This window comes from Schistocerca americana, chromosome 8, assembly GCF_021461395.2.
Source record: "Schistocerca americana isolate TAMUIC-IGC-003095 chromosome 8, iqSchAmer2.1, whole genome shotgun sequence".
NCBI classification, from domain to species: domain Eukaryota; kingdom Metazoa; phylum Arthropoda; class Insecta; order Orthoptera; family Acrididae; genus Schistocerca; species Schistocerca americana.
In genome coordinates this window covers 214,316,709-214,330,945 of record NC_060126.1, presented here as the reverse complement: position 1 = coordinate 214,330,945, position 14,237 = coordinate 214,316,709, and positions in this window count along the sequence as shown.

Genomic DNA, 14,237 nt, shown 5'->3' with positions numbered 1-14,237 from the left:
TAAACCTGTACTACTGGCTATTGTTCCAAGAAACTGATTTGTATTTGTTTGTATCTGCTAGAGGAAAAAAGAACATACCCATGAAATTACAGATGCATCTCTATAACATCGGTATGCTGCAGAATTCTTTAACATATTCTAATTTTGATACAATGAAATTCCTTGAGACAGAAAAGGTTCTGTCCACAAACCAGCACAGCTTTAGAGAGTATTTCTGTATAAAACTCAGCTTGCCCTTTTCTCACATCATATCCTGTGAACCTTGGATGAAGGGCAAGAGATTCCTAGACTTCTGAAAAGTGTTTGACATGTGCCCCACTGCAGATGGTTAATGAAGTTGCAAACACACAGAATAGATTCCCAGGTATGTGAGTGGCTTGAAGACTTCTTGAGTAATAGAATCCCATACATTGTCCTGAATGATGAATGTTTATCAGAGACAAGGGTATCACCTGGAGTAACCTAGGGGAAAGTGTGATAGGCTGCTCTTTTTCTCTGTGAATAGGTGTACTACATTTCTTGGGTCTAATCCAGGACATATTACTACATTCTTGAGATCCAACCCAGAATATAGTTTTGAAATTACTTAAATATCTTAACACTGTATTGAAACATTAAACTTTATTTATTCAGTTGTACTTTTCACTATGTAATCTACCCCTTTTTTTTGGTTATTTTTTAGTCCAGTTGGTTTCATCTTCTTGTACTGATGAATATCATCAGGTCTCCCATCATTTGCACCAGTACTTGAAGAAGCAGTGGGGTCAAATCCTAAGCGGTTCGTTCCAAGGCTCATCTGTGTTTTGAAAGCAATATATGAAGACTTTCCAACTGGCTTGCTAGGCCTAATGCAAGAAAGGATTTTCTGTTGGGGTTGTCTCCCTTAGCCGCTGGAGTTTCTCCTCCACCACAAGGCAGTGGTTCCCTTCTCATTTAATCCCCAGAAAGGAGGGTTGCCTCATCTGCCAGCTACGCCGTTCCGAAGTCTTCCTTCTCCGCCGTCGCTGCCATTAAGGTCTTCACCCGTAACCCTAGGCATGGGTTCCGTGTTATACCCCACGGGATAGGGTCCCTGCCTGAACTCAGCCATCCTGGCACTCCGGCCTGCTGAAGTGTAGGATGCCCACTCCCGCGACGTGGACGCGCCAGACAAGAATTACCCCAATGGAGGAATAGGGAAGGGCACCCTACCTCCCTGGAGCCAGGTTAATGATTGTGTATGGTGCCACAATCAACTTTTTAATGTTGTGATGGTGGGAATGAATAGGGCAGTTAAAGATATAGTAAAAGAAAAAGACAAAAAGATGATTTTTGCAGATGATATGGTAATATGGGGTGATAAAGAGGTAGATGTACAGTTACAGCTTGATGCGTGGAAGGAAGTAATGAAAAGGTATGGATTAAAAATAAATAAAGATAAGAGTGAAGTAATGGTATGTGGAAGAGAGAAAGGGATCAACGGAAATATTACCTTGAATGGAGAACCCCTCAAAGTGGTAGAAAGTTTCACTTATTTGGGGAGTGAAATATCTAGGGATGGAAGAATAACTAACGAAATTAATAGGAGGTTACAGAAGGGAGGCAATTTCTACCAAACAATAAAACACCTGATTTGGAATAATTAAGTTTCAGAAAGAGCAAAACTCCTTATGTATAAGACTTATTACATCCCTATTGTCACCTATGGTGGAGAAACATGGACAATGACAGAAAGGGACTGGAGCAGACTGCAAGCAGGGGAAATGAAATTACCTCAGGTTTGGTTCTAGCATATGAAAATTTTGGGTTCTATATGTATTTATAGTACAAGTGTATGGAAGAATGGATAAACCTGCTGAAGGAAGATAACAGAGGAAGTAAGAAAGTACTATATCAAATGGTCAGAAGTATGAGAAGAGGTTTGAGAGAGGGTGTAAGAATGATGGATATAAATGGGAAAGAGGTCGATAATAAGGAGGCACTGAAGATAGTGAGGAAGGAGTACTTTGAGAACCTGCTAAATCCAAATGGACAGGAGATGAGGATAATAGACCAAAGGATTAGAAGTAAACTCAGCAGTGGCGGGGAGGTGAAGTAAGAAGTGGAAATGGCACTGGACAAGATGAAAGGAGAAAGACACATTTATGGATGAAGTAAGTTTCAAAATGGTAAAGGCAACAGGGGGATTAGGAAACTGTGGCTGTATCATATGATCAGGGTGGTGTGGAATCATAAGACAACTCCAGAAGATTGAAGGAGGGCACTAATTGTCCCTCTATTCAAGAAAGGGAGTAAGAAGGATTGTAGAAACTACAGGGGAGTCCAACTGATACCACGTGTGCTCAGGTATGTGAAAAGATGCTGGAGACCAGAATCCAAACAAGGGTCAACAGAAAATTGAGAGAGGAACAGCATGGCTTCAGACTTGAGAGGCCAACTGTTGACGTCATATTTGCGGTGAGGCAGCTCTAGGAGCACCGGTGTGGATCTGGGCGTTTCTTGGTATAAAAAAGGCATTTCATAGCATATGTAGAAGAAAGGTCTGGGAAGCACTAGAAAAGAAGGGAGTGGAAAAAGAGACAACAAGCAGAGTGGAGAAGATGTGCAATGGAAGTCTGAATTGTGAGAGAGTGGGAAATGAAAGGTTCCAGCAATGGATGAGATAAAGACTAAGGTGGCATAAGAAACTGGAGAAGACAGGATGAAATAGTTGATTTTTATGGAGAGAATGAAATTTGATGTAAACAAATGTGTAATCCTGGTTACTATTAGAAAGAAAGATAGACCAACTGGTGAAATAAGGATCAGAAGTGAGCTGTTGAAAAAGGTGTAGTGTGTCAAGTACATGGGAAGTGTGATAGGGGAAAGTGGAACAAATGAGAAAGAGGTCGGTGAGTGTATCAGACAGGCAGAAGCATTCCTGTGAAATTTTAGGAGTGTGGTTTGCGACAAAGGTGTCCCACAAAAAGCAAAGAGGTTATATGTAGAAGTTAAAAAAGATATTTAACCAGATTACAGGCATGTAAAATGAAGTTCCTCAGAAGTAGGGTGGGGGTAACAAGGACAGATAGTGTGAGAAACATAAGGGCAAGGGAAATAGTGAAAGAGGAACCCTTGTAGAGTAGGATAGAAACATCAAGTGCAAGATGGTATGGGCACTTAAAGAGATTGGAAAACAAGAGGATATCTAAGAAGATAGAACAAATGGTGATGTGAAGGAAATGACCAAGAGGAAGAACAAGGGATAGATGGCTGAAAGATGTTGAGGAGTGTTTTGAAAAAAAAAAGAGGCAAGCACTGGTGCAGGTGACCATAGAAAGATGGTGAGAAAACAGGGCAGATGGTGAGGCTTATGTTCCAGACAGACCCAGTCTGGGGCTGGCAACCATTCAAGATGATGATAGGTGTTTAACCAGTGCAGTCTGATGTTCTGAAACTGAATTCACATGTAAGCGGGTGGTATGAAAATGTATCATCTTTAACAGTATTCTCCTGATCACAATTCTCATCTTTGACCTAAAAACCTCTATTGTTTGGTGAAGCAGTCACATTAATAGCACTCCTATGTTTAGCCATTTTCATGTGATCTTTAATATCACCTTTTCCTTACTGTGCAATAGAAAATTCTTCAATAGATTGTGTGCAACAGACACATTCATTGCTACTGTCTTTACACAATTTAAAAAAATTGTATTCCTGTTGCAGGTTATAATTAAACACACACTATAGTTTATCCATTCCTACACACACAGACAAAAAATGAATAGAGATGATCGATAACATGTGTATGAATCACTTCACACAGAAGAACAACATAAACACATTGCCCCTGTTGTGTTACCAAATGACAAACATAAGTGAAATGTTGTGGTGCAAGCAGTAGCCACGCCTCTGCATTGACAACAGCACTTGCTCCAAGATTGCCTGAGAGAGGCACGACTGTAAACGTATGTTTAAAAATGTGGTGTAAACATACAGCCTTAAAATTTAAAAAAAGATCCTTGTCAGTCATAAAATTCTCAACTCTCAGACATTTTTACAACCACAGACGTTTGTCCAGATGATGAAAAGACTGTTAGATTAGATTATATTAGTACTTGTTCCATAGATCATGAATACGACACTTTGTAATGATGTGGAATGTGTCAGGTTAATAAAAGGTGTCTATACAAGATATTATATTACACAAAATATTACATGACGCTCAATATTTTTAATATTTTTTTTTTTTTTTTTTGTGGGGTTTGGGAAATTACCCACTTACTATATCCAAAAATTCATCTAATGAGTAAAAGGAGTTGCCATTAAGAAATTCTTTTAATTTCCTTTTAAATGCTATATGGCTATCTGTCAGACTTTTGACACTATTCGGTAAGTGACCAAAGACTTTTGTGGCTGCATAATTTACCCCCTTCTGAGTCATAGTTAGATTTAACCTTGAGTAGTGAAGATCATCCTTTCTCCTAGTGTTGTAGCCATGTACACTGCTATTACTTTTGAATTCATTCTTATTGTTAATAACAAATTTCATAAGTGGATATAATGGAGGGAAACATTCCATGTGGGAAAAATATATCTAAAAACAAAGATGGTGTGACTTACCAAAAGAAAGCGCTGGCAGATAACCCGGATGGTGTAACACTGTGCCAAGATGTGCTGGCCGTGCACCTTCCCACCACCACCTGCTCCAGTCCTGTAACCCGGAAGGTGTACACGATCAAAGGCAGAGCCACGTGTGAAAGCACCCACATGATTTACCAACTAACCTGCCTACACTGTGAAGCTTTCTATGTGGGAATGACCAGCAACAAACTGTCCATTCGCATGAATGGACACAGGCAGACAGTGTTTGTTGGTAATGAGGATCACCCTGTGGCTAAACATGCCTTGGTGCATGGCCAGCACATCTTGGCACAGTGTTACACCGTCCGGGTTATCTGGATACTTCCCACTAACACCAACCTGTCAGAACTCCGGAGATGGGAACTTGCCCTTCAGTATATCCTCTCTTCTCATTATCTGCCAAGCCTCAACCTCCGCTAATTTCAAGTTGCCGCTGCTCATTCCTCACCTGTCTTTCAACAACATCTTTGCCTCTGTACTTCTGCCTCGTCTGACATCTCTGCCGAAACTCTTTGCCTTTACAAATGTCTGCTTGTGTCTGTGTATGTGCGGTTGGATATGGGTGTGTGTGCGAGTGTATACCTGTCCTTTTTTCCCCCTAAGGTAAGTCTTTCTGCTCCCGGGATTGGAATGACTCCTTACCCTCTCCCTTAAAACCCACATCCTTTCGTCTTTCCCTCTCCTTCCCTCTTTCCTGATGAAGCAACTGTTGGTTGTGAAAGCTTGAATTTTGTGTGTATGTTTGTGTTTGTTTGTGTGTCTATCAACCTGCCAGCATTTTCGTTTGGTAAGTCACATCATCTTTGTTTTTAGATATAAATTTCATAAGTGAATATATATATTGTGAGGCTACAGTGAAGATTTCTAGCTCTTTAAATAAGTGTCTCCAGGATGATCTTGGATGAGCTCCAGTAGTTATTCTGGTTACATGCTTTTGTGCAATGAACAATCTTTTACTCAATGATGAGTTACCTCAGAGTATGATGCCATACGAAAGCAGAGAATGAAAATAGGTGTGGTAAGCTAATTTACTCAGATGTATATCGCCAAAATTTGCAATGACCCTAATAGCATAAGCAGCTGAACTCAAACATTTCAGCAGATCCTCAGTTTGTTTTTTCCTGTTCAACCCCTCATCAATGCATACACCTAGAAATTTTGAATATTCTACCTTTACTGCCGATTTGTGATCGAAGTCTATATTTATTAATGGTGTCATTTCATTTACTGTGTGGACTGTATATACTGTGTTTTGTCAAATGACAATCCTTCTTACTCCCTTTCTTGAATATAATAAGAGCCCATTTGCAGAGAACCACTTAATGATTTTCTGAAAAACATCGTTTACAATTTCACCAGTTAATTCTTGTCTGTTGGGTGTGATAGCTATACTTGTATCATCGGCAAAAAGTACCAGCTTTGCATCTTCGTGAATATAGAATGGCAAGTCATTAATATATATTAAGAAAAGCAGAGGACCCAGGACCGAACCTTGCGGCATCCCATTCTTGATTGTTCCCCAGTTTGAGAAATCACCAGTGTTTTGTATATTATGTGAACTGTTTATTTCAACTTTCTGCACTCTTCCAGTTAGGTATGATTTAAACCATTTAAGCACTGTCCCATCCATACCACAGTACTTGAGCTTATCTAGAAGTATTCCATGATTTACACAATCAAAAGCCTTTGATAGATCACAAAAAATCCCAATGGGTGACTTCCGGTTACTCAGAGCATTTAATATTTCATTAGTGAAAGTATATGTAGCATTTTCCATTGAAAAACCCTTCTGGAAATCAAACTGACATTTTGTTAAAACGTTATTTTTACAAAGGTGTGAAGCTACTCTACAATACATTACTTTTTCAAGAATTTTGGATAAGGCAATCAGAAGAGATATTGGGTAGTAGTTGTTGACATCAGACGTATCCCCTTTTTTATGCAGTGGTTTAACAATGGCATACTTCGGTCTATCTGGGAAAATACCCTGCTTCAGAGAGCTATTACATATGTGGCTAATAATCCCACTTATTTCTTGGGAACAAGCTTTTATTATCCTACTGGAAATGCCATCAATTCCATGTGAGCTTTTATTCTTGAGAGAGTTTATTATCTTCCTAATTTCAGTAGGAGAGGTGGGTGGAATTTCAGTTGTATCAAATGGTGTGGGTAAGGCCTCTTCCATTAACTGCCTTGCTTCTTCTAATGAACATTTAGATCCTATTTTCTCTACAACATTTAAATAATGATTATTGAAAATGTTTTCGACTTCCAGCTTGTTGTTTATCAAGTTTCCAATCGCTTTGACGGTGATGCCGTCATCCTGTACTCTTGGTTGCCCTGTCTCCCTTGTAATAATATATGTGTGACTGTTCAGGCTAATCTTGGATGTATGGCAAGCCAGTCTATATATATAAATGATTTGATGGAAGAGTGAACAACCACCTGTGACAGTTTGCTGATGATGCCATTAGTAATGCATCAAAAGTGAACCCCGTACTATATGTGATAAATGCTAGGGAAAAGGAAGATAATCTGCTAGATTTTCAGAGAGTACAGCATAATTGCTGACACATGTCATGCAGTTTCCTTCAGTACGCAGCTTCTTTCTTCCAACTTTAATTATTGATACGTGATACTGTTTTAATTTTTCGTTCAGAATCTTTACTATTTCTTCATACACACAGTTTAAGAAGACTGGAGATAAGTCTTTCAACTGTAATTATTTAAATAATAGAAATTTTGCACATGAACTTTACTTTTGAGACAGTGTCTGTAAGCATTTCACAGAGTACATTTGCCAATTTATTTTTAACATCAAATTCTGAAATTTTGTATCTGGAATTTCCCTATCAACAGAGTCAAATGCCTACATGAATGAAACCCACAGATATTACAAATATGTCTTTAGAGTTCAGAAGTCAGTGTCAGATTATGAATTTCAAATTGAATGTATGCTCCAAGCTGAATCTGCCTTTTCTAAAGCACCCTAGAAATTCCTTTTATTGTTGACTGTGATTTTTTTCAGAAGAATTTTTATAAATACTTGATAAGCAAACATAGTTATTTACTTCTTTGTTTTCACCTTTCTTATGAAGAGGATTTATTAAGGCAATTTTCATTTCTTATGGGATCTTTTCCGTTTTACAAATTTATTCAAAAACCCTTTGCAGATATTTTATAATATTTGTTGACTATTTTAGAAGTGCAGCTGTTATGATAGTTTCTTTGCCATTTTTAGTTCATTGATGGTAAAATGTGTAGGTTATATATCCAAGAGAATTTTCTGTTTGGTTAATGTACTGTACATGTTGATTCATTACACAGTACTGAAGATCATTGAAGGTTCTCTCTCATGGCGGAATTTACAGAAGATGATAAATGAATGAATAGATGAATGTACATAATGCGAGTTATTTCTAAGAGCACAAAATGCCAAGTCAAGATCATCAGTTTATTTACTGGTGACCCTGTAGGAATTCATTATCCTGCTACCAGTACACTGCAACAAATTTTACACATAGCTACGTTTAGTATATGACGTTTAATATCTGTTTCTATGTGTTGTGAGTTAGCTGTACTCAGCTATCATCAGATCTACTGGTATATATTTTATGGTTGTGTTTGGGCTATATATTAGAAAGCTTGTGACAGTGTCAAACATTATAGTTTTTGAAAAATCCTTTGAAATTATTGGAAGACCCTGAATATAAGTTCAGAATCCTAATAATCTCAGTAACCTTGTGCAGCTCCACATTTTATGGCTGTGTCTCCCCCTCCTTTTTCTGAGTTTACTTTCATACCAGTGGTACAGTTTGTAAATGTGACACTTCACTTCTCATTCTGAAGATATGACTCAAGCCATGCAAGATGAATGGATGGCTTTATTTACTCAACATTTTTGCTTACCAAGCAAACTTTTTGGTCCACTCTATGAAAGACCATTATAATTTCACAAATACACCAACAAGATGTGATATCAAATAGGGTTGTCACTACAGAAATTCCTTTGATGCAGTTAAATGGAGAGGCAGTTAACAAATTAAGCTTTGAAAAATGAATGAGCATTCTACTGTGGGCCTCTTCTTAAAAAAGGGCCTTTTTCCAAAAGAAAGGGACTCTTTCTAAAAAAAAAAAAAAAAAAAAAAAAAAATGTTGGATGAAAAGGGGATGAGTGAACAGAGTCTACAGTTATAGGTGATGCCTTCTATTCCTAGAAGCTGAAAGGTCTGGGCATCAAATCCCAGTCTGCATTTTAGCCTAGCATTTACCTCTTATTGATGTGGAAATTCATCAGAAATAACACATGGTTTGGATTCCACATAAAACTGTCAGTCCTCTTTCCCCAGTTGGATAACTGGGTTAGTTTAGGGAGAACCAGGTCACCAGAGTGGTGTCCAATCAAAAGACTTGCACCAGGCCATTGAGATACACAGCATTATTATTAACCGGTAACATCTGATACCACAGTGACAAATTAATTACTGAATTTGGTGGTTGATATGTGTCACTTTTGCAATATCTGTTGCCTGAGAATTTGTTTCCATTTGCTTCAACATTTTCAATGGTTTTTTACTTAACAATGTTCCAAACATTTTGCTGTCTTTAATTTCTTCTAGTTTATTGTAGTGGAGTTTTAACTTATTGATATAAATTCATTATACAAAATTTCTATCAAGTACTCACTTTCATGAAGTGAAATTTTTAGTATTTTTGATAGACACATATAAAAGTACATGTAACTATCCTAGCTTTTGGAACTATTAATCCCTTCATTGGGGAGAGAAGACTGATAGGTAATGGAAGGTTAAAATGGAAAACACCAAGGTGAAATAAATTGACATGCTATGAGGATGAGGGGAGACAAAGATGAAGAGGCAACAGAGAGTATAGGATGTTAGGATGTCAAAGACAATTAATTGGTAAGCACAGTCCAATCCAGCAATAGAGCACAGTAAGAAGTAAATATGGATTAAGTGGAAGAGAAGTGAAACGAATGGTGTAATTAAACATAAGCGGTAAAAAGGAGATGGGGACTGGTGATGAGGGAAGTGAAGGAGAGGAGAATGAAGGTGAAGAAGTAAAAAACAGTAAAGAAAATAATGAAAGGTAACCAGGGTGTATACGATCCGGGACAACTGAGCGATCCGGGAAAAACCCGGGATTTTTTTCATCTGGGAGAAAACCGAGAAAAACCCGGGAATTTTTTTAAAATTCCGGGAATTTTTCATTATTGTAGTTTTCAGTTAAATTTTTGTGATTTTGGCTGGTAAGAACTGATACTCTAACAAAGGATATTACTGTATCCTGCTACTGCAGAATAATTCTGCAGCAACAAAACATGAACAAGAGAAAAAAAGAAAATGGAAATGAAATTTAAGTTGCAAAGGAATTGCGCCATATACAACAACAAAACACAGTGCTCAGACGAGCGTCTGCCAACAGCAAAGTGTGTCAAAGGCTTTAGAAAGACAATGCTTCATAACAACAAATTGCCTCCGATGAGTGTGACGTGACAACTGTTTAAATTAGATTCGTTTGAGCAGTTACGGGTGGGCTCTTAGGCATACGCAGTTGCTTCTGGTTACAGAAATGTGGCTAGGTGCCACTATCTAGTATTTTCCTGGTTCGGAAATATCGTAGATCTGGAGCTGATGCACAGAGTAGTCTGAATTGTGGTGGGGTGGTGGGTTGTCTCTAAGTGACCTGTGTTTACGTCCAGTCATTTTGCTGTTTCCTCTTCGTTTATTGCTCTCATGTTAAATGTAAACAAAATGTATTTTTGTGGCCGGGAGCTAGCAAATGAATTAAAATAAGTTCGCATACTTACGGAAGGCTAAAATATGTTATTTGTTTCAGATTTTATTTCCACCTTTCTGACAGTCCAGTGTTAATCACCTTGCAGAACAATGAAATTAATTTTGTCAGTTTGCTAAAGAGATTTGGCTTTTGTTAAATCTTTTCCACAGAGGCAGTCAATTTATTTAAAACAAAGTGTTTAATTTCACACTGTTGGCTAGTTTCAACCGTTCACTGCATTTAAAGTGCACACATGGCATTATTCCATAATAAAGAACCAAACATGAGATAATACAGTACTGGTACACCAAGAAATCTGGACATACGAATATGCAATTTAAGCCGAATTATGCATTTTAGTATTGTTCATGAAATTCTGATGCTCTTGAAGTACCCTCTGATGTCTTGTTTCTTTTATGTCATAATGTAAGATCTTTTAATATTTTACACATAGGAATATCGGGTTTCCTGCGTCATCGTAGCTGCGCAAGCGCGGTGACGCCTGTTATCTGGCACTCTTAGGCAACCGCTGAAACAAACCTATTTCTAACAGGCCGCAGGGAAATGTTATGATTGGTGATTGGAAAAGCGTTACATTCCAAGTAAATTTCCATTTACGCAAGCTGAACTATGTGCGAGAATGTACGATGAATTTCTTAAATCACAAAGCATTTGACTCTCATTTAAAAATCAACTCTTTGAGGACGACCATTTAGAAGAATTTCAAGCCCAGAAGATCAGACATTTACATCGTTATTAAAAATTTACTGGCATATTTGTGTGATGTATCTTAAAGTGTAACATCTACAAAAAAGATCAACATTATATGTGGAAGCTTAGCTTCCCTTCCAGCTTATTAATCTTGTTATGTGAATGCAATGTCTATTAATTTAAACCATTAGCTTTCCTTATTTGTGTGCTCGCACTACTTAAGAGTGATCTTGCTACTGACTGACTGCATCACGCGTCTTATGCTGTCATCAGCTGGTGAGATCACGTGACGTGAGCTATGACTGGCTTACAAAAGCGCATCGCAATCTCGATTTCAATGCTTAGGAAAGTGACATGTGGTGTTTGTTGGAATTCTGGTTTATACCTTCATAATACAAAAATATGCAGCGTACATGTTGCTACACATCAAAGGTCTTTCAAAATGTGTTTTCCCCCCTGAGTTTCGTTTTCTAAAGTGCCGGGAAATTCTACGTAGGTATATAAAACCATAAACATTCAAAGAATTGATTAGTTTTACAGTGCTGAGGAAGAGTATACTGTCACTTAACACAAAAAAAGAGTATTTTCACCCGGGAGCAAGTGTATTTTTAACCGGGAAATCCGGGAAAAATCCGGCAATTTTTTTTCCTTGTCCACATATACACCCTGGTAACATAGTAAATAAATAAAATGCCATGAAAATATAGAGAAGTGAGGATTATGTATTATTAGACAATAAGTGCAGGGGATATTGGAATGCAAGGATATACTGAAGAGGAATTATCACATCTGGAGTTCAGGGAAATTTGAACTGGATGTGAGGATCTAAAAAGTTTGTGTAGTATAGTATGTACTTAGGTCTCTTGGATCATGCTATAGAGCATGTTTGGCAGCTGTGTACTGGCGTCCCCAAGAGAGAGGATTCTCACATGCCCATTCATTTGCCCAGCCACAATGGGAGCCATTTCCAAATAAAATAATGTGCATTTGAGACGCTTTAGTTGGTGAACAATGTGTGTTTTTGCAGGTCACTCACCTTTGATGCATAGCATTCATCACCTGTTGGTCTGGAGTACGTGGTGTAATGGGTGTGTGCATGGGTCAGGTTTTATAGTGAGGACAGTTGCAGGGGTAAGAACCGTGGAGTAGTGATAATGGTTTGGGAATGTTATATGTTGACAAGGATATTTTGTTAGATCGGGAGGATAGAAGGTAACAGTGGGTGTTGTGAAAAGGATAATCAGCTCTTAACATGAGAGGAAGGTATTGTACAGGAGATTTGTGCAGGAAAAATATTTGTGGGCTAGTTGTGGGAGAGAAAAGCCAGTTATTAACTGTTGGCATAGGTGTTGGATAGATCCAGTGGGAGGGGAGGAGGGCTAGGTTCAAGGGAAGGAAGCTTTTGTTGTGGATGGAGTATCAGCTTGTTAGGACTGACATAGACAGCATTAATTGTATAGTATTTCTGGAAGCTACTTGTGCTCACAAGGAATTCTCCATAACTTACATATGTGCATTAGTCTTAGAGCATATCAAATAATGGAAAGTCCAGAATGGACTAACGATATGGAAAGGATAGATTGTTGTTTTTTACCACATAGACAAGGTACTGAGTCACAGACACACACAACTGAAAAAAATGCTAGAAGTATTTAAGCTTTCAAACAAAGTTCTTTGTCAGAAATGGAACTCACATTTTCCACAACTCACACATACATGGTTACTGACTTTAGGCACTAAGGCCTGATTCCAATCACATCTGACATACAAGTCTGAAATATGAATAGACAGTGCATACCCCTGTCTCTGTTATGTTGAGCTTTGAAACCAAGATAAAAATCCTGGCTGATTGCTTTGTCATTGCAAGTATGTGGGGTAGAACTTTTTCTCATTTATATCTCAAACTCAGCCTTGATTTTAACAACTGAACAACCTACTGTATCAGCCTTACATATATAATATTATCATTAGTGTAATTTTTGTAAAATAGTGAATACTAATGTGATAGTTATAACTTTAACAATCAACTAGATGAAAATTTGGAACTTTATTTTATAGTTCTTTCTGTATGTGCATTTTACAAGGAGCAGAGTTACATATTCTTCAATGAATTGACCTTTTCACGTATGGTGACTCAAAGTATTAGCGTACGATAATTCAGAAATCCACATATAATGTTTTTTCTACTGTTACCAGAAATGATGCATGCCTTTATCCATTTCATCTGTTTTAAACAAAATATGTGTTTACATTCTATAGCTGTTACTAGTCCACTTCAGATACTAAACCAATATATCAAAATGACATATCTTGTGCAGTAAAGATAACAGAAATTGTGCATTTAATACTAAGCACCCTTTGAGTTTAATAAGTCAAGCCATCAAATCGTTATAACACATAGGAACTCTAAGGTTTGTTTTTGTATTGAAGCAGTATCATATTTCATTGTGAGTCTAATTCAGATTTGACTTTGCTATATACCAAATAGAGTAAGTGCAAATTGAGAAGTAGGAGCTAAATGTTTTTCTTTCGAGCACAGTCTAATACATGTTAGACTGTGTTTCAAGTAAAAACGAACAATTATGACTAATCATACAACAGTTACCCATACTACAACATTATTGGTCAAAATTGTTTGAAATGGCGGTTGGCATTCCACATCTGCATCTACATCTATACTTTGCAAACCACCATGAAGTGCCTGGTAGAGGGTTCATCCATTGTACCAGTTATTAGGGTTTTTTCCTGTTCCATTTACATACAGAGCCAGGAAGTTTGAATGCCTCTGTGCATGCAGTAATTATTCTAATCTTATCCTCATGATCCCTATATGAGTGATACATAGGAGGTTGTAGTATATCCCTAGAGTAATCATTTAGAGCCGGTTCTTGAAACTTTGATAATAGACTTTCTTGGGATACTTTACATCTGTCTTCAAGAGTCTACCATTTCAGTTCCTTCAGTGTCTCTGTGACATCTCCCATGGATTAAACAAACCTGTGGTCTGTTTACATTCAATATCCCCTGTTAGTCTTATCTGGTACAGGTCCCACACTCTGGAGCAATATTCTAAGATGGATCGCACAAGTGATTTGTAAGCAATCTCTTTTGTAGACTGATTGAAC